The sequence below is a fragment of the Nipponia nippon genome, unplaced genomic scaffold (genome assembly GCF_047370975.1).
Source record: "Nipponia nippon isolate SJK-2023a ecotype South Korea unplaced genomic scaffold, ASM4737097v1 scaffold_5, whole genome shotgun sequence".
Classification (NCBI taxonomy): Eukaryota; Metazoa; Chordata; class Aves; order Pelecaniformes; family Threskiornithidae; genus Nipponia; species Nipponia nippon.
In genome coordinates this window covers 17,064,721-17,085,027 of record NW_028262369.1, presented here as the reverse complement: position 1 = coordinate 17,085,027, position 20,307 = coordinate 17,064,721, and the positions used below count along the sequence as shown (strand labels likewise).

General features: G+C 43.2%; 1 protein-coding gene across 1 annotated transcript in view; it reads left to right on the top strand.

Moving 5' to 3' along the window:
• The window catches only part of MSLN (mesothelin), a 78,258-nt gene that overhangs the window by 20,175 nt on the left and 37,776 nt on the right, over positions 1–20,307 (top strand). The window lies entirely within an intron of this gene.

The following is a 20,307-nucleotide window of genomic DNA, read 5'->3' as shown; positions in this document are numbered from 1 at the left end:
TGGGATGGGAGGAACATCAGGTCCACCTCAGCTGAATTCAACAGGATGTTAGAGTGAGGGGGGTAAGCACAGTACATCAGAAAGCATCTTGTTGCCTGTCTAATTTCTGTTAGGGCACTTATACCACTGTCCATCACTGTAGCATCTAGGGACTTAACATGTAAAATTAATTGCAATAACAAGATCCTAGCGGGCTTCACAGAGGGTCTACACAATTCTCTTTTTGCAGTTAAAACACTCTGCTTGTGTATAGTTTTTGGATTGGAAGATTGCAACCCAGGAAGTATTTGCCAAGCACAAAGATTAAATTCTACAGTGGGAGAAAAAGAAAAGCTCTTGAGCAGTGTGTGTGTGCTTGCCTTGAGTGTTACGGTAGGTCTCCAGAAAGTTGCGTATTCTGTGATAGATGGAGAGTCTCTGGTCGTCTGTGTAATGCTCATACACCCTGTCCATTGCTTGCACACTGTATCAACACAAGAGCAGAAATAGGGTATGGGCCAAATATCTGCAGAGAGCACTTTCCCTTTGGAGGAAAAATTCAGGTGCACAGGAAACATGAGGTGAAAGTACTAGTGTCAGTAAAACTAAAATGTTTAATTTGATCTAAATAAAACTATTCCCTTTTCTCCTTGTTCCCTTGGTAACATCTTGGAAAATAAAATGAAGGTATACTCAGACATTTTATACTAATCTGATGAATGGTTTTGGCTGATGCAAAACTGTTGTGAAGCTCAGTACGCTAAAAGTGGTAAGATGTCAGATACTCTGAGGAAAGCGACCCTGTTAGTTTGACGGGGTAGAGAGAGCTTGCCACCCTTAGGGGAGCTGGCTGCTCATGACTCACAGGTTTTGATGAGACGGGCAGTCAATATCCAGAGGCAGGAGCTGCAGATAGTTGGCATTCATAGCTGGCAGGAATAGTTGCAGCTCCGACCCAAACCAGAAGGCATATTCATTGGCTGTAAAGGTGCTGAGCGGTAAAGATTTAAAAAGCAAATCGAAGAGCAGCTCACGAATCCGGGGATCAGGAAGGATAGTGAGATCTCTCTGGAAACACAATGAGGACACAAAAATGGATTTTAGCAATTAAAGCTTTCCACAGGTAGATTAAACTGCGTAGTGGCAAGAGAGGTTTCCTCTTCTCCCCATCATGTGGTGTGCAGCTTTCAGGAAAGCCACCAGTGTTGTAGCATGAATGCACAGTAGTGCAATACAGTGTAACACTGGAGTAATGAATTTTGGAACTCAATGAGATTATTACTGTAGGGAATTAATGAAATAACTGTGCTCTACATTTTCCAATAGAAAAGCCATTTGACCACAACCTTAGCTAATGAAGATTGTTATTCCTCTTCTGTAATGAGGTGAAGGGAAACCAAGGTACTAAATAAACATTGTGAGAGAAAATAAATAACCTTTTCAAATGAGTAAGGTGTCTGCAGTGTAGCCCATAATAGGCACAAGAATAATCACTTTGTCTGGATACTCCTCTGTGAAGCCCAGGCACTTGAGCTCTAACCTAGCAGTCTAGAGCCCAGGGCTTACATTGCTGTAAGAAGGGGAGTTTGTCTCCACTGTGGCATTTTTAGTATTTCTCAGATTTGTAACAGGATGCTGTTCTCTGGGGTGGGAGCTTTAACCGTACCTCATCTGCTGCAGCGTTCAGTGCCTTTATGAATTCGGTCAGCTCCTCAAAGGAGCGTTTCTCCATCTCCAGCAAAATCTGGACAGTAAGGCGTTCCCTCTTAAAAGCATTTGTGAGAACTGTCATCTCTCCTATTTGTCTGGCAGACAGAAGGTCAAGAACTTCATACTAATGAGGAGAACACAGCAGAAAGAATAAAGACTTAGAAAGCCATTTGCTCACCCACTAATTACAGTTCTCAGCCATGTACATAGTTCATTGTTTATGTTTCTGACTGATAATGACTCATCAGAGCCCTAAAGCCACCTGAATGTCCCCACCATGCTATACAGCACCAAGTGAGAGCCTTCCCTAGCCTGGGGGGATAAAGACCGTATTAAGTCCTAACACAGAAGACTGAGGGTCATGCTAATCATCAGCTGTTGTAGCTAACTAATGTAATAGCCGTTCTGTTCTCATTGCTAATCACATAACTTACTCTACTGCAGTGTTAAAAACCTGTATGGCAATGAGTTCTGCAGAGGAGTGGAAAGCGGGGTAAGAAGTGCCCCTACTTGATTGTTACACTTACATAAAATGCATGGAAGAATCATGAACTGCATTTAATACTAAAAGTCTGGAGGAAGTCCTCCTGATTTCTTTGGTGAGGATCTTCCCTTGGGGATAGTTCTGAAGAGGATAATACCTCCTGGCAGTTCAGCTCATGAAAAACATTCAAAACTTTTGATACTTTTTCAGAGCTGTCTGAGGGTGGAAACCTTGTAAGAAAAGGCTCTTTGTGAGATTCCTAAATAGTCGTGGGTTTGTCTTGGTTTCTAGTCTTGGAGTATCAGTGTTGGCGAAAACAAGGATAAGAGGATTATAAACCGTAGGGTTATGTCTGAAAGTTATAATAAAAAAATTTAGACAATGTTTTTGACTCACTGAAGTCATATCAGGACTGAAAGACAGCCCCAATTTTTCCACAAACTGTTTGTAAATTTTGTGCTGTCAGAGCTGCGCATGTCCTTACCCCATTAAAGTCTTTGTAGAAGTCAGTGAGGTCACTGTAAGGAGCAAAATGTAAAAATCTGTAGAAGATAAGTTCCAGGAAACTTCGGCTGCTGTCATACGTGCCAGGATATACCTTTTCTGAGAAAGTACAAGAAGTCTGTCAGTACACCGCGGTAACTGATCTTTTTTGTCAGTGTCCCACAGCGTGCCTGAAAACCAGGTCTGCGAGCTATGCTCTCCCTCTGTCCCGAGCAGCTACAGACCGTGGGGGATTCGGCGTGCAGAGGGCTTTGGGGAGCTGTGGGTGACAGATGGGGCTGGGGATCCCTGGTGGTTGTGGGGCTGGTTTGGGCACAGCGAGCTGCTGTTTGCTGTGTGGTTCTGGCAGCTACCAGGGGGTTCCTGGTAGGGCGTTACTGGGAGAGCAGTGGTGCTGAGGCATCATGGAAGAGAACAGATGCCCGAGTGTTTTGGTTCCTTGATTATAAGCTGCAATCAATACTTGATGTTTCAGAGGAAAGGCAGTACTCTGCCCTGGGAAGCCCAATGACTGAAAGGCTGCTGGGCAACCTCATGTTGTACTTCCTCCCGCGAGTGAATTCCTCTCTGAACCAAGGAGGGACAGGCAGTTGGCAGAAATTTTAGCACAGATGTGACAGCTGCAATTCAAATATGCCATGGAGCATCCCTGAAAGCAGACCAGTACCTGAAAAAGTAAGTTGAGATTCCAGGATCCTTTTGATGAAGAGGTAGATAGCATGGGATGTGTTTTGGGGAAGCTCTGGAAAGACATTATCTAGGCCTTGCACTCTGCAAGGGTCAAGAAATAAGATATCATCAGCCTGAGACTGTAGAGACTTGTAATAAATAAAGTAATAAAATTATTTATGACAATATGTAGTGTAAGTCTTGCCTCAACTGTAAGACATTACAGCAATAATGGTAATAAGAAGTGCAAAAGGTACAGGATTTATAAGGCACGGGAGAGTTGGCATACATCCACGCCGTTCAGAGTATAATGTTCTGGAGCAGGGAACAAAAGAGGTGGAGGGTATGTGAAGATACCTAAGCAGAGCACAATACAGTACATGTATATGTGGAAAATGATGCCTGAATCTCCTTTACTGCAAAAACCGCATTGAGACTCTTTTTTTAAAATCCATGTGAAATGCTAGCACACACTTATGCTGGGAAAGAAGTTGCTAAAATGTGTGCTGCTTCTCCTGCCAGAGCTTTCCTGCAGTATGAGTCTGGCAGGCAGCACTCCTCAGCACATGATACTTACATGGCTGTGTAGGCTGGGAAGCTGAGGTCTCCTGGGATTAACTCTAGCAGATCTGTGTTTATGCTGGGCAAGAGGAATCTTAGGCTCTCCAGGAACCAGAATTCATAGTCAAGATCAGCAAATTTATAAAAGTGCTTGGAAAGATCCATGAAGAGTGTTGTCAGCACTTCCGTCCTTACTTCATCATTTCTGATGCCCGCAATGCCTTCCTGTGGGGAGTGGAAATGTCTGTTACTTGGGAGCTGTTTGGTGGTGGCATGGTGAGGGCGATGATGACTCCCTTTCATCAGCATCCTTGTTTTACCTGGCACCATGAGCAGGACTTCCTCACACATGAAGTGCCTGAGAATCCCTGCCTTTTTAAAGGGGAAAAATGTTCATAATGGAAGTTACAATACCTGTGTCAGAGCCAGATTGAACTTCATCAGGAATTCGCTCATTTTAGGTTCTGGGATTTGGGGATTTTCACCCCTCAGGGCATTCAGGATGTCCTGCATTGTGGTCACGTTGACCAGCGCATCAGAAGTCAGACCATATTCCACCAGCTGCTCGATGCTCAGCACATCCAGAATTTTGGCCTAGGAAATACTGATGTCAGCCACTGAAGGTGAGCTTATCCCCCCTTCACTAGAACTGGCTGAAATATTTTTTTACAATTTTCACACTTTTCTTTTTGCAAATTGTGTGTGTATGAGTCATGATTTGTAGAGATTTGCTTATATCCTGCAGTTATTTCTCACATCCCAGGCAAAGCTATTTCAGGAATAGTTTCAAAATGCTGACGTGTATTTTTGTTTTGACTGTCTGAGGGTGCCTTTTCAAAATTGGAGCTTCTTTCAAAGTCCTGCTACTTGAAAACATACTATTATTTCTGGTTTTAGAGTTGCTGCGTAGAAGTGGGAATATATGCTATTACAAATCTTGAAATTAAATCCTTTAATGCTCTCTACTGTACGATAGACATTTCTGAAAGACCCAGTTACCCATATGCGCTTAGTGTAGAGATCATACATACAGGGTCAATGTTGTTGTTGGTTGCTATGACTTCCTGGAGGGCTATATTGTGGAAGAAGGATTTCCAGGTGACTTGTATCCATCCAGTAGCGGACTCGGTTAGACCATCTAAGTGGGAAAAAGATGCAGTGACTCTTAGGGAATTACCCACCACAGTATGACCTTCTTTTTAAACAATGTAGTTATTGCAGACAAGTGGAAAACTCAGATCCCAATTGACTGAAAGAATAGCTGCCTACTTAATGATACATTGCAGTTTCACTTCTAGCTCAAGAAAAATCTGAGCTACAGATCACTTGGAAACCAGGGAAAAGTAAAGGGGAAATACCAGATTATGCTGGTTGGGTTCCTTTACTCCTACGTGGACATCTGCTCCTGACTAGAGCTGGATACAGGATGCTGGACTAGATGGGATTTACATTTTTTCAAGGGGAAATGAGACTTTGTACCTTGAGAAAGTAAAATCAATGTGCAATAAATAGCAATAGAGAGAGAGAAGAAAGAAAAATGAGGATTTGAGAATCGGGTCAAGATACCAGAGATATCCCTTAATCCTTTTTTTTTGCAGTTTCCAGGAATATACATTGTGTCTTAGGACAGTCACCAGAGATCAACAAGGCATCCTGGTGTGAGGTAGCGTTGCAAAGACAGCATTTTTCCACTTGGACAGCCCTCTAGTGCACTAGTGCTCGCCTTTGTGTACAAGACTATATTGCTGTTGTTTAATACATCCTGGGCGTCTATCAGCTGAGTCTCTGCTTTCTTGGAAGAAGCTATTAGCTGGGATGTGTGGCTTCCCAGTGTTACCTTTCAAGATCTGGAGGTTCCGTGCAATCCAGAGTGCTACGTCTCTTCTAGAGGACTCAGTCATGTATCCGTAAGCGTTATCAAGCGCAGTAACACTGGGTGGACAAGAAAAAGGACCCAGGTGAAATACATGGGATGACGGACTCTTTCTAACTTCCTCTAACTGGAGCCTTGGACAAGAAGAACAGTCTCTTCTCCAAGATATTGTGGCCAGTTCCTTCACCTGGAAATTTCTGCTGAGGGACTTAATACTCCACCCCTATTGTACAAATATCATCTGTGGACCAAAGCCTTAGATTTGATACGGCTCAGCTCTGTAACTCCATCACAAACTTCTGAGAAAATTACTAAGGTATGGGTAAGAAAAAGTGAAAAAGTACCCAGACTAGAGCCATCCAGGCTGACAGCGCATCATCTGTCTTTCGGATTTCAACCTGACTCCATAAGGAACAGTGTCGCCCTGTTTACTGGCTGAAGAGAGATCCCAGCAATGCCCAGAAGACTTACACAGCAACTAAGGAGTCATAATCGTGTAGCACAACAAGGGCGAGGGTTGATTCATTGATGACAGGACTCAGGAAGCACAGCTCATTTTGGAAGGTAATATTCCAGTCAGCAGCAGTGTATGTCTTCATTTGCTCGGACATGCTGGTCAGGTATTGCAGGAGGAGCAGCCGAGCAATGTCATCATTTGGCAGGACTGTGATCTTATGCTGAAACAAAATTATGTGATGAACACATTGGTGCTGGGGCAATTGGAACTGTAATGCTACAGTTGGGGAGGGAGCTCTTTAAGTGGTTTTCTGGGCCAGAATTTTGGTGAACTCAAAATGGAAGTGAACAATACTCTGAAGGGTGCAGTCTGTGTCACTGAAAGGACCTGATGTGTACAGATGTTTGAAGATTACTGTTGTAACAGTGTACTTTCAAAATTATAGTATTTGCAAAGCCATTTTTTCAACTAATAACTTAAGATGGCAAGTCTCTGCAAGGGGGATGGAGATTGCAGAGAATATGGGTAGTGTCTACCATGCGTGCAGCCTTGGTGAACTGTGTCAGAATCATCTGAAGATCCTCAGCTTCACTTTGCTGGAAGAACTGGACAAGCTGGACAGCTGCATCCACACGGGTCAGTGTGTCCGAGTATACCATCATGTCACCAATCTGAGTGGGAGTGAGGAGGTCCAAAATCGCATACTGGAGAAAGACAGAGGAATTGAATTCTGTTACCCCATACCTGGGCAATTTAATTTCCATCTTTTCTGGCACATCCTCTCTTGAGTGCAAAGGCAGCCTGGATATGTACAGACTTACCGCATCAAAAGGTTGGCGGTAGAGTGAAACCAGTTGAGTGTAAGGTGCTTCTGTGAGGAATTTTCCAAAGAACTGTAATAACCAGTCTCTAGTTGTGACCTGGGTGGAGCAGGCAGGACCTGTGGTGAGGGCACAGAAAAACAGATAACGTGGGAGAGTAGATTCAAGTACACATCAGTACCCAGGATTGCTAAAGCACCTCGAAGGCAAAGAAAAGGCTTGAAGTCCCTGACTTTGATGGCTTTTGCATCAACACTCCAGTGGCATGCTCTGCCCTCTTTTATTTTCATACTGTAAACAGCAGTGGCTTCTGAGAAGAAACACCTGTTACTTAATTGAGCAGTTTGGAAGGTATTGAGCAAAGCAGGAGATTGATTAGCTCTGTCCCACAACTTGCAGAGAGTGACAGGGCTCACAGAGAATTAGCTGAACTGATAGGGATTACCAGTGAGCTCAGACTGCTGGGAGAGGAATGCCACAATGTAGTTATATACATCCATTTTGCCAGCCGTAGGGATTTCAGAGAAGACTATATTGATCCCAGTAATTCTGTAGAGGAAAGAAACCTGGAGTAAGTGAAGGACTCTTGGGAGCCAGCCCCGTTTGCTGAATAGCTGTTGTGAAATATTCTGGGGTTGTTTTCTCTGACTGCCCTGAAAATAAATATATTGGAAGAATCAAAGTAAACTGTTGAAAGCCTGGCTACATTGGTGCCTGGAGAGTTTGTCATTGGTTTTAGTGGAGGCAAAGTGAGTCCAGATTGGGGTCTGCTTAATGTCATGTTGCAAGAAAATGTTGGAGTCCAATCGATACCTGAATTCAGCAGCTTGTGGGCTAATACATAAAGTAGATAAAAGCCAAATAAAGTGACTTGCCACAACATGCGAGACAAATGAGTGAGAAGAGTGGGAGTAACTGTCTTCTGGCCTTTTTCTGTAACCATGGCACCACGTTCCCTCCTTTTGCAGTTCATTCACTGCAGTGAATTATTCTTTTACTAAATGGTTTCAATCTCAAGTAACATAAAACAGCCTCAGACAGGGTGACCATGACTCACAGAGACTTGTAGGAACTGCAGGACATGGTTTTGGGGATGTCCTGAAGGATGGTGGCATGAATGCCTGGCAGAACAGCCACGAGCCTCTTCTGAAACCAAAGGTGATAATCGTCGTCTGTGAAGGTGGGGAGCGCAGAACGGAGCTGTTCCACTGTTCTTGCCAACATGGTGCGCTTCACCGCCATAGAGGTATTGAAGGTGTTGGCAAAAGGCTGCAGCAGGAACACAAAATGCAACTGTAAGGCTCTGGGAGAATATTTGAAAACTAAGAGAAGAATATTTCTCGGTGATGCAGTTTCTATTTCTAACCCAACAGTAATAGCAAATCGTGCAACATCCATAAGGATTTTACAGCATTGTAACAGAGCAGACAAGACCTGACTAAATTACTGTGAAGCATCAAGTTACACACAGGCAAAATTTCCAGCAAAATCAGCATAGAAGAATAGAGATTTTTTTTTTTTTTTATGTCCCCACCTTGATCTTCTGCAGCAGGGAAATGTTTTGAAACTAATTCTGCACAGTAGGAGAAATAAACTTTTGTGTTCTCCTCTAGACCTTCAGTTCTCAGGGATGTCAGCCTTCTGTATTTGGGAGTTGAGGCAGCCAAGCTGGTATAGCTCCCCGTGCTTACACAAGATAGAAGAGGTTTTCTGAGTTACTTTTGATTTATGATACTAAATATATTCCCTGGCACCTCAGACTCTTTGCACAAGTCCTGTATTTTATAGTACAAAATATATGCTATATAGTGCTATTTTATAGTTCGGCTCCTACTAAGCCTCAAGAAATGGTTTGGTCAGCTCTTTTCTTTGACAGGTGGGTTATTTTCACCATCAAGATCGTTTTCTTTTCTAGTTTCATGGCATTATTGTTTAAAGGAGAATTACAGGTCCAACTCTCACCCCTTTGCTATTCTTCCAGCTGTCACCTGGTGGCTGCTGCACCTTGTGTCTTGGTGCAGGTTATCAGTGTCCATCAGTGGTAGTTTAAGTGGATATTCTGGGCTAGGAACTGCGACACCTGAGAAGCAGGCATACAGTTCTTTCTGCCACCTCTGCTGCAGAGCCTTGAACAGGACTGGGGATACCAGATATCAATTACTTTGAGCTCTTGTTGAGCTTTGTTGCCTCTCAGAGAATGCTGAGCACCCTGAAACATTGAAGGACCCAGCTGATGTGACAAAGCTGCTAAGTGTCTGAAGCTCCTGCTGCCTCCAGGAGGTGCTTCCAATGTCTCTGTGAGTACAGCCCAGATGAGACTCTACCTCCACACTAGACTCCTGCTTTTTCAAGGAAAAAAGGTGGGAGCTGCTGGATTCTAAAGAGTTTCATTGTTTGCTGTTTTAAGCAAAAGAGTATCAATTATGATTTCTGCAGGCCAGAGGCTAGCTTTATACCATTCTAGGCATGTGCTTCATCTTCTGGATGAATGTGGAGAATAAAAGACAGTTGCTCTGGTACAAAGCTAGCTTTCATAGTCCTGGGAAAAGCTGAATTAGTTGTGATGCCATAACCCAGTAGGAAGTCTTCTCTCTGTATTCAGATCTTACCTGAGGGAGAGACCTGCAGGGTCTGAGTCTTGCAGACTGAGACTTTGCATATCTTCTGTTGGCCTGATGAAAGGTATTGTATTTACAAGGAGCCAAGAAGGGCTCTTAGCTAATTATTGTATTAGAGGAGCCTCAGCAAATAATTGGCACTGGCTGCACAGTCAGAACTGTGTATGTGTGAGAGGAGTTGCTACAGCCTGAGCCAAGGACAAATAGTAAATTTATGTGAATTAATATGATGTAAATTAATGGTGCTTTAGGGACCTCTTTGAGCCTTATTCTTTTACAAAGGCTGGAAATCTGGCCTGTGTCTTTCAGACAGTCTGAGGTGGGAAGGGGTTGGTGGCAGCTGTGTTGAACCCAAGCACAGACTAAGAGTATGAGGAGTGCAACATGCAATGGCATAATCTCTTTCTGGCCTCGAACCTGCTGCAAGGTTCCCTGGCAAACTTGTTGTATCACCTTCCTTTTACTCTAGGTTATTGCACATTTACCATGGGAAGACTTCTGTCCTCACAAACCTCTCCCACTGAGCCCCATTAACAAGCTGTCTGCAGTTACCTTCTCTAAAGCAGAGTTAAGCTCATCCCAGTAATCAGCCAACTCCTGGAGGCCTGGCAGCTTGGTTAGTCTGTCAAAGATTCGTTCAATGTTAGCAACAGAGCTGAACACGTCTTGGGACAGTGTTAACTGGGCAAGCTGGACGGCAGTCAGCTCCTCCAGGAGCGCCATCTGGAACAGAGAGAATGAATTATAAATATACATTTGTATTTTCTTGAATTGACACTGTTGGCACGTGTGTCTGCAGCCTTCCTGCTCACCTCGTCCCCAAGGACAAGGAGTCTTTCTCCTCTGGCAGATGCAGGTTATGATATTTAATGTTCGTGATGGAGCAATGGCATGAGACCGAGACGGAATCTGTTCTATTTTTTGTAGTCTTGAAATAGGACAGAGTATTTGCGCCAGAAGTGGTAGATTCTAATGGAAAAGATTCATTTTTGAAAGGCTAGTGAGAGATTGAGGGTGTTTGCTTGGCCCAGGTGAGCTGGATAGCTCTCAGAGCTCCTTCTCTTTTTGGGGTGAGAGTGAGGCAGGCCCCAGTTTAGGCTTCTCTGATACACTCCATGGAAACATCCCTTCAGTGCCCCGTGGAAAACAAACCAAGTTGTCTGATAACCAGCTCTGAACTCTTCAAAGACAGACAGAGAATCTGGATGAGATACAGAGATCCTTTGGCTCCCATGCAGGTGCACTAGCTGTGCACCCATCCTTTCTGCTGGATGTTGTGTTATGGCAAAAATGAACCAACTACACAGGGATTGTTGGAACTGAAATGCAGGGGAATAATCAGAAACTGTAGTTGAACTCTTCCCGTAACAGAGGGGAAAATCCTGTCTCTCCTGAGGAGGATGGAAAAATTTTCATTGTTTCTAATTAAGGAGGAAAGGGCAACACGGTTTTGTTTCATGTTTGTTGTTCAAACTATTTTGTAATACTCTCTGTCTCTCAGAGCATAAATCCCACTATGAATTGTGTGACTGTCTAAAAAGGAAATAGAAATGTTTTTGCTCTATGGTAGTAAAATGTTGCAAAGTGTCTAAATCAGTAGTCTTACCCCAGTAAAGTTTTCATAGGCAGCAACAAAGTCTGTGACGTTAGCTATGGATCTGAATCTCCGGAAGTTAAGAGTCATCCAGTTTTCATCCATCTGACAATCTAAAGTGCAGCAATAACAAATTATTTATGTTTCAGTTTAAGACTCACAAAACCTATCATTCCAGGGTATTTATGGAAATGATAGAGGAAATATTTCCAGTTATCATGCATCTAAGCAGTGAATCAACCTGGTTTTAACCAACTTGGCTCCTGTCAGTGCAGTTCCTGGAAGATTGTCACAAAGTGGTGTCTAGTAATTTCATGGAAATTGGGACACTGCTGCTTGGTTACTTTTCAACTTTTATTCCTTACAAACATTGTAAGGCAAGGACGGTGAAAAGGAAACATAATTCAATAGTTCAGTAAGTCCTAAAAGCAGTTTGTGCTTGTAATAAGGGCACAATTAATGTTATTTTTGAAAAACAATTCCCCCTCTCTTCAGTCAATGAGCAAATCTGATGTTGCTCCTTTGCAGGAACAAGGGCTGCTCTCCCTTTCATATTGGGGCAGCTGCACTGAGGTGGAACTGGCTTATTGAGGCATAATTGGAGTGCAACATTTACAGTTTACAAAAACCCTGGCTCCAAATTATTGAAAGCTCCTAGGCACAGGAGAAATCCAAGTGTCAGTGAGGTCTGAGGGATGCCAGGTGCTTGAACAAACTCAGTGGGAAGAAAAGGCTCACCTAAGCGAGGAAGAGTTTGGACGATCCATTGGGTTATGTCAGTCTTTGTCTCTGTTGTCATGTCATCAAATGCATAGTCCAAACCTCTCACTCTGCGAGACAAGGAGAGAGAAGATGCATGTCAGTATCAGTTATTTGCTGTGGCTTTCACAGATCCAAGCTAATAACATTTTTAGCACAGACAGCCAGAAATGTCTTCTCTGATGGGACAGGTGAATTCACAGCCGTTCCTCTCACTTAGATCCCTCCCTTTAGCCACAGTGACATTCTCCTTTACAGTGCACACAGATGAGAGAAACTGAGCTGGACTTATACTCACATCACTTGTACGAGTGGGCAGTCACTGATAGCAGGCAGTGTCATTAATTCATTGTGAGTGATGGAGCCTAGATACAAGGTCAGTGTCCCATTGAACAGGGATTCCAAGTCTGTTCTTGTCATTGAGGCAAAACGTGGCTTCAGGATCTGGAAAATGCCTTTGAGCATTATGTCACGAACCCCAGTGCTTGTTATGCTCTCCATGTGCATCTAGGGAGAAGAATAAATGAGAAGTGATGCAGTACAGCAGATTTCATGATACAGGGCTGGGCAGTGTAAATGAGAATGTGCTAGTTTTTTTCTTTTTTTTCTTTTTTTTCTTTTTTTTCTTTTTTTTTTCCTGCTGCTTAATCTGAGAGACTTGATAATTCTGCTTATTTGGAATCATACCATTATATTGTTTCATAGAAATTTGCTTTGGAGAAATCTGTAGATGATTGTGCAGTCAGGAGCAAGAGCAAATGAAAATGAGACCCAACAAGAGGAAGGATGGTGCCCATAGAAAATAAAGTCTGCAACTGGAGGAGCTCTCTCACCTGTGCTGCAAGAGAATTCACTTCATGCAGAAAGGTGTGTAGTTCAGAGACATTCCGGGTTTGAAGGGTTTTCATAATCTCCGTAACATCTGTCTCTGCACTGGGCCTGGTGCTTTCAGTTAGGATACGGGAGGTGATGAGTAGCTTTCCTAGCTGCACTGAAGTTAGCAAATCTGTCACCTCAAACTAAAAGGGAAAGGAAAAGAATGTCATCCTAGAGGCAATTAAATGCTCCCACCAGCTCTTGTCTTTCTGCATGCGAGTGGCTACTCAGAAGATTACAAGTGACCCCAGGCCAAGGACAGTGCCCTACTGCCATTGCAGAGCGACACAATGGAGCAGCCTTGTGGAAACCCAATGGGAGCTTTGCTCTGTGTGATACCTACTCCGTTGAAGCTGGGATTGAGGCGGAGGAAATCACTGTAGTCAGCGTAAATACTAGAGAATCCAAAGTTGTCCTCTAACCAGTCTCGGCTGTTAGAAGTGGTGAATGTACAAGCTACTCCTGCAAGAGATAGTGTGTTGGATGGTCAGAAGCTAACGGACCCTGTTGGCAGGAGAGAGGGGAAGCTTTATCTAACATGTCAGACACTCATCTCTGCAAGACAGCCAGATAAGCATGTGCTTCTGGAAAAATACCTCTCTATAAGAAGGTGAGGTAGTAATGGTACTGTAGCCACAGCTGGACCTTGAAAAAGCTCAGAGTGGCTGCAGAAAGTAGAAAGTGGTGGTCAGGAGTGCCAATCAAGAGGTCTCGTCCCAATTTCAGATACTGGAATCATCCTACCCTTCTGCAGTTTAGCTTGGCCATGCTGTACCACAGAGTACTCCTGGGACAGTTCAACCAAGAGAAGGCGGGGGTCTGTTTGTTTTTGTGAATTTTGTTGTAATCCTGAAATTATGAGTATTATTGCTCATGTGTTACTCAAAAGTAGTATAAGGTTTTAGTATTAAAGTGCTTAGAGGATCATAAAAGAAAGTAATATGCAGTAATCTGTTACCTTCTTTTGCTGCTTGCCCATTGAGAAAATCCATTCTGGCCCGGTATACAGTTCTCTGTGTGTCAGGATCTAACTCATGGTGCACAGAATTCAGTCCTTTGTAGCTGTATATTGATAAAAATGAAATGGGATTTCAGTGTTTCATATCAGAGTAGTTATGAGCCATGCTGTACCAAAAAAAAAGAAATGATTTTTTAAACCTAAGATAACCTTAGCCAGTGAAAGAAAAGTAGAATGGTTTTGAACCTTGTGGAAGATTAACATTCCCTTAAGTGTTGAGGTGCTTGGTTCATATATCGTCTGTGCAAGTTCAGCCTATGCTAATAGTTATTTTCATTGTGCTGTACTGCTTTTTCTGGAGAGACATAACATCGTTTATCTTGTGGTTATAATCTAAAAATTATCATTTCAAAACCTCCAGGGCAGCATTTGACAATATGATAAGAGAAGTGCTGCAGGTTCACTTTCATGATAGTCTTAGCAGTGACAGGTAATAAAAACGTATAGCAGTCACAAGGTTTGCAGTGAGGAGCCACGTTTATGTCTCTGCTAATTTTGTTTCTCAGTAAGTACAGATGACAGATATACTCACATATCTTGGAAATCAGTGCAGCCTATTTTCGTTGGGAAGAGCCTTAATATATTTGCATCAGTAACAGCTAGCATCCTTTTCAGTTTCACCTGAAACAAGTCTTTCAAGGAGGGTGAGCACAGATCTGGGAAGTTCTCTCTGACTTTAGTTAAAATGGTCTCCAGCATTGAGTACATCGCATTGTGGTCAAGTGGGGGCGTCAGTGGTAAAGTTGATAACTCGGTCAAGTAGTCTTCAAGGTAGAGGACATTATTGGTGCTGAGGACTTGTGTGATGGCAGCAGCTAGGCTGCTGTTGGAGAGCACGTTGCTGAGGACTGTAAGCTGGGCTAGCTGGCTGGCGGTGAGGACCTCGGGGGCTGTAAACTGTGAGTAGATAGACACGACTAAAGACCTGGTGCAAGAGTTAAATTACTGAACAAGTTGTCACGCAGGATAAATTCTGGTAACTACAGTGCTGTATGGAAGATTGTTGAATATATGATGTAAGTTTAGTAGGCAGCATGTGGGTGTGGACTGCTGAAGACTGACTGTTCACTGACCTATAGCTCTAGCCACCAATACTACAATCCTTAGGCAAGTGAAAGTTTCAGTCACTTTATCCCCCCGCTCCTCTTGCTTGAGTGTTCACAGCCTACTGGACGAAACAGCTGAAGGAAGCCCTGTTTTCCCAGTGATTTCTTACCCCGTCAAAGCTGCTCCAGCAAGAAGTGAGATCGTTATATGATGCATAATTTCGGAAACTCTTCCAGTTGGTCAGTAGCCACTCTTTTGCTGAACTTTTTTCACAAACTAAAACCATAAAATAATTTGTTATTTCTTGAGACAGGTAAGGATGGGTCTCCTTTGAGACCATGGGGATGGAAAAGGCTTGGAGAGAAAGTACTGGGAAAAAGGAAGATGAGTTTGACCCAAAGAACATCGGTCTCACTGATCTCCTCTCCTCTAACGTAATAGTTTGACCTGAGTTCAGAAAAGCTGTTTAAATGATCTCATTGTGCTGCTGAAAGCATGGGCATGGTACTGAATAATTTTTGTTAGAGTACTTTATCATCTGATCGCCTTAATGGCTGATCCTCATTCTGCAGACAGCAGATGTTAGTAGTTTATATGGGGATCTCTGTTGAATCTATTGCAATTACACCAGGAAAATTTGGACTGTAAATGCTGATCACTAACCATGTGTGGTAAGGAATCTCCTAATCCAGTCAGCTACCAGTTGCCTCATGCTGTTGTCCATCTCAGAATAAGCAGTGTCCAGAGCTTGAACCCTAGAATTCAAAAGGGGCAGATGAGAGAAAACCTGTTGCCAGCTCCTCGTATGGATAACAATTTGTTAGCTCATATTTCCTTTCACTTCCTTCTCTAAGTTGAACATTAGAAATTCTTTTTGGGTGCATGATAGAAACTGAGATAACCCTTCATGTTCTAAGGTGAATTTGTAGAGCCCTGTTCCTTGCTAATTTCTTCACATCTCCATCCTGCTTCACGTCTTCTTCCAAGTTTCTACCTGTCTCCACTCATCTCTTTCACCAGATCTTCCCTCTGGGAGGGGTCCCCAAGAGGCACAGAATATAGTAGCAAAAAATGTTATTTACATCTAATAAATATCTGCTGCTTTCTTATATGGCTGGAAGAGAAACCTGCTTACAGCTACCTTCTGAACAGCAGTGAAAATGTGTGAGGCACAGGTGAGCGTTACATATGGTTGTACCCTATACAATCATGTGACACTGATTCCAGTGAGCACACTGCACTGTCCAGACAGTATACTGCATTTGTTTTGTTCTTTCCTGGCAGCTTTCACACACTGGGTCCTGGGATCTCGTTCGGTCGTTCTTTTTTTTCTAGCCCTATCTTAACTGTTTTGTGGATTGATCTTAATAAGACAAATTAGGACCAGAGATAACTGGCAGGAAAATAGAAATAAAAATTCAAGTCTTAAAAAGTACTGTTTGACAATGCAATGTATTTCCTGGTTCTATCAAACCACAGGCTCATGCATACCATCTAATTAGACCCTGAGCTTAGATCAGACGTACACTGTGGCCAGTCCATCGCAAGAGACTGGAAGCTGTGCCATGCAGTCCAGGATGCTGGTGCCAATGGAGGGAAGGTAGGCGTGCAGGGTCTCCTGGAACCAGGATGCCAGGAAACCTGCATTTGCAACTTTAGGATCAGACTTCACGACTTCCCATGCTGCATTTAATATGAAGGCTTTGGTGGTTGATGGAATCTGGTCACTGCGGACCTGAAAACAAGATGGAAAGTGCTGAAAGTATTGCTAATTTATTATAGGTATTATTGCCATGCTTAAGGGTAGTGCCAAGACCAGAAACTCTTTGTGATAGATTCTGCACAAACACTGGGACAAGAATGCCGTCCCCAAGATCTTCATGTTAGTTGTTGTCATGCTTGTCCAACTGTAAGCAACTTGGCTTTTCTTGAGAAGATACAGAAATTGCCTTTGTGCTTTTAATCCCCATATGTAACCTCAAATGAGTTCATCTATACTGCCTTGAAAATTACTCCTGAGAGTGGCTTGAGCAAACCTATTTTCCTTGGTGCTGACACTGTACTAGGAGCATGGACATGGCACGAACTGTGTCCGGGCTGGAAGGCAGTAACTTGTTCAGGTAGGCTGTGCTCTCTTCAACAGAGACAAGAGGTAAATGCAGGTAGAGAAGGAGAAAGAGGACATGTTCAGCTGAGTAAGAAGTAGATTCACCACCTCAGTAGCCAGACTTCTCTCCTGTTCTTGTTACAGAGAATGGGAAAATAAAGTTTTGAGGAGGATTTGGAGGAGAAGAAGGGAAGAGAAGGCTGGTTTGTACTGAAACTTGTGCTCACGTTTTTGTGTAGTTGTAGTAACAACACACTAGAGACCCGGGGCTCCAGACTCCCCAGGTAACTATTGACTAGTCTCTGCTCACATGGGGAAAAAAAGACAGTCACGTACTCAAGCAACTATGGATGTAGCCCAAGCTAAAGAGTCCCTGCATATGGTCTGAAGAGGGAGCTGCTGTCCTCCCCTCTGATGCTAATATTACCTGCACACTGATTTCATTCAGAGCAGTTTGCAGCACTTCACTGTTGACTTGCTGAAACAAGAGCAGGAAAGCCCCTTGGTCCAGGAGAGCAGCAGGGTCTGTGATGTAGCATGTGAGGATGGAGGAGAGTTGTCTTGATGTTAGCTTGGTAACCTGAGACAGACACAAACATGTTACGTCAGAAATAGGGTAAAGATCTACAAGTCCAGGGTCAGAGTTTGCAGTTCTCTTGCTCTACTGGTTCCTACTGGCAATCTCTACAAAAAGAGGAGTGGCCAGGCTTGCTTCCTCTTGCCTGATGGGAGTGATTTCAGAGCAAGGCCATCTGATATGCCTGATCTGACTGAGAATGTCTTAAAGTAGCTAGAAAGGAATATCTGGGGAGTTAGTAGGAGAGACCTGTTGGAGGTGACTTACCGAAGCACAGGCGTACTGCTGGAGGGAGGGGCTGCACCAGTCACCACTCTTCAGGATGGACCTTAGATTTGAACTGGAAAGGAAGCAGGAAACATTGAACATTTTCCATTAAATGTCTGATGAGAAAAGGGCTTGGTAGGCTGCAAAGGGCTCAGGTTCTTTTGGTGAAGCTTTTGGGAGATGGTATTTTAGCACTAGCATCATCTCTCCCAGGCAGTGTGGATACCAGTTCCCAGGGATGCCTACCTGCTTTCAGATGAGCAGTATGTTGGAGCTGTGAAAGAAGAAAGAAATGTATGACACTAATATTTTAGTCTCTCCCTTTGAGGATACATATGATGCTTTTCTTTGTATTAAACAGTCCTTCCAGTTTCACATTTGACAAACTCTCTCTTCAGCTCCTTGTGTTTGCTGTTCACATTGTATGTGAAATTGTGGGTGTATAATTTTCAGTGCTGGGCTGAGCCCCCTGAGATGCTCTAGAGAGCCCTTAAATAAATGATGTAGAAATTTTACATGGATTCTATTCAGGGAGGTTTCCTAGGGGCATCAGCTTTCCAAATACTTCCATTCTGCTCTTTTGTGTGCCTAGACCCTCTTCAACATCTCAAGTGCACAAATTGTGTCTTAGATACAAACAGAATTTTACTTACACACAAGGAATGCTGGACACTGGGAAAAGAAAGGAGAGAAAGCAGTAGTTAGGACAGAGGACAGAGTATTCTGAACTACATGAAATAGGATGTAATTTACTCGGGCTGCTGGCTGCGAAGCAATGACTCCTGTATTGCCTTGCCCTTTTTGCATGGATGAACCATCAGGATGGGTTGAAAGATGCCCAGTACCACCGCACATCCGTTGGTTAGAACAGACTGGTTGCTCTCAGCTCAGGACAGACTGACCAGATTCTCTGTTGGTGCAGGTCAGTGTCCTGCACTCTTATTCCTGCCAACAGAGCAGCTTTAAAGCAGAAATCCTCCCTGGCTGCAGTATTATACCTTCTCTTCTCCAGCTCGTGGGCTTGTAGAACTCTGGGAAGTATTGCAAGTGTTTGCTAGTAACCTCATGGAGGTTGCTTTGCACTAGATTGCTCTTAAGTGGCTGTTGTTGAGTGAATAAAATCGGATTTTGCCTATTGTGAGTGGCTATTGCAAGTAACTGATGTTACTTTTAAGTGTCTGCTGTATGACTGATAATGCAGAAACAAACTTTTTACAGCATTCAGTGATGTTATACACATACCTGATTTAAACTTTTTACACATGGCCCTAGGAAAAAAAAAAAAAACAAACACAGATGGAATAGTTAGATGAGTGGAAATAAACTGATTTTCTTCTATTATAGACCCCCACAGAAATGCAAGAACAAAGACCAGGCTAGTATGAAATGAAGCTCATTTTTCATCCTTCACTGGTTTATCCTCCTCTTTAAGTACTCAGTTCTATACTAATACTGAGCACACATCCTAATCATTCATGCTGTTTTTGTTACGTAGCACTAATCAGTATATTCAGCTGTGTGGGAATCAGCCCTCAGCATGGTTGTAGACCTGAATTGACTTACCTAGAATGAGTAAAATTATAAGTGCAGTTAAAAGTGGCGGCCTTTCTTTTCCCTTCATTGTTCTTCTTTTCTTGAGTGGATTGCCTTTTCAAGCCTAAAAAAGCATAAATGATCTATGAATTGTCTCTTTTGAGTACAGATACTCTCCTGAAATTCTGCAGAAATTCTCCTTGCTGCCCAGATTGTCAGGACCAGTACTCTGCAGATGGAGCTGGAGAACTGTAGAGTGCTCTGAGCACATCCACAGTCTGGCTGTAGGCTTCCTTACTACTTGCTGGAACCAACTCTCTTTAATTGCTGTAAGGGCTTTCTGCCTTTTCTGAGATGCACTCCAGGGGCAGGTGTGGATCCCTGCAGAGTGAATGGAAGCTCACTGCCAGTGGATGTACTTCTGTAAGTTGTCTCCGTGGTTGTATTGGAAAGCTGCTCTGGGTTTGTGCATGCTGCAGCTTGGAAAGTGAAGCTATAAGGCAAAGGATCCTCCTGGCATCTCTGCTCACATCGCTGGGAACCAACAGCGGCTCCACTATGGTGATGGTGACCACGGTTTGCCTTGCTCCTGGGGTGGTTGTTAGTGCCAGGGAAATTTCAGTGACCTTAACACTTGTGAAAAGAAACAGACTGAGGGATGGGTGCCTTGTACAAATAATAAGAGCTGGTAATAATCAACAGTGAACAAAAACATTCCTCCAGCATGAAAAGAGACTCCTAAAATTTTATTTTGTTTTTTCATAAGAGTATCTTTCTTTGTAAGTTGTTACTTTTTTTCTGCCTGATGTACTTTTTGTCAGCTATCACCTTCTGCTTGATGACCGGGGACAGT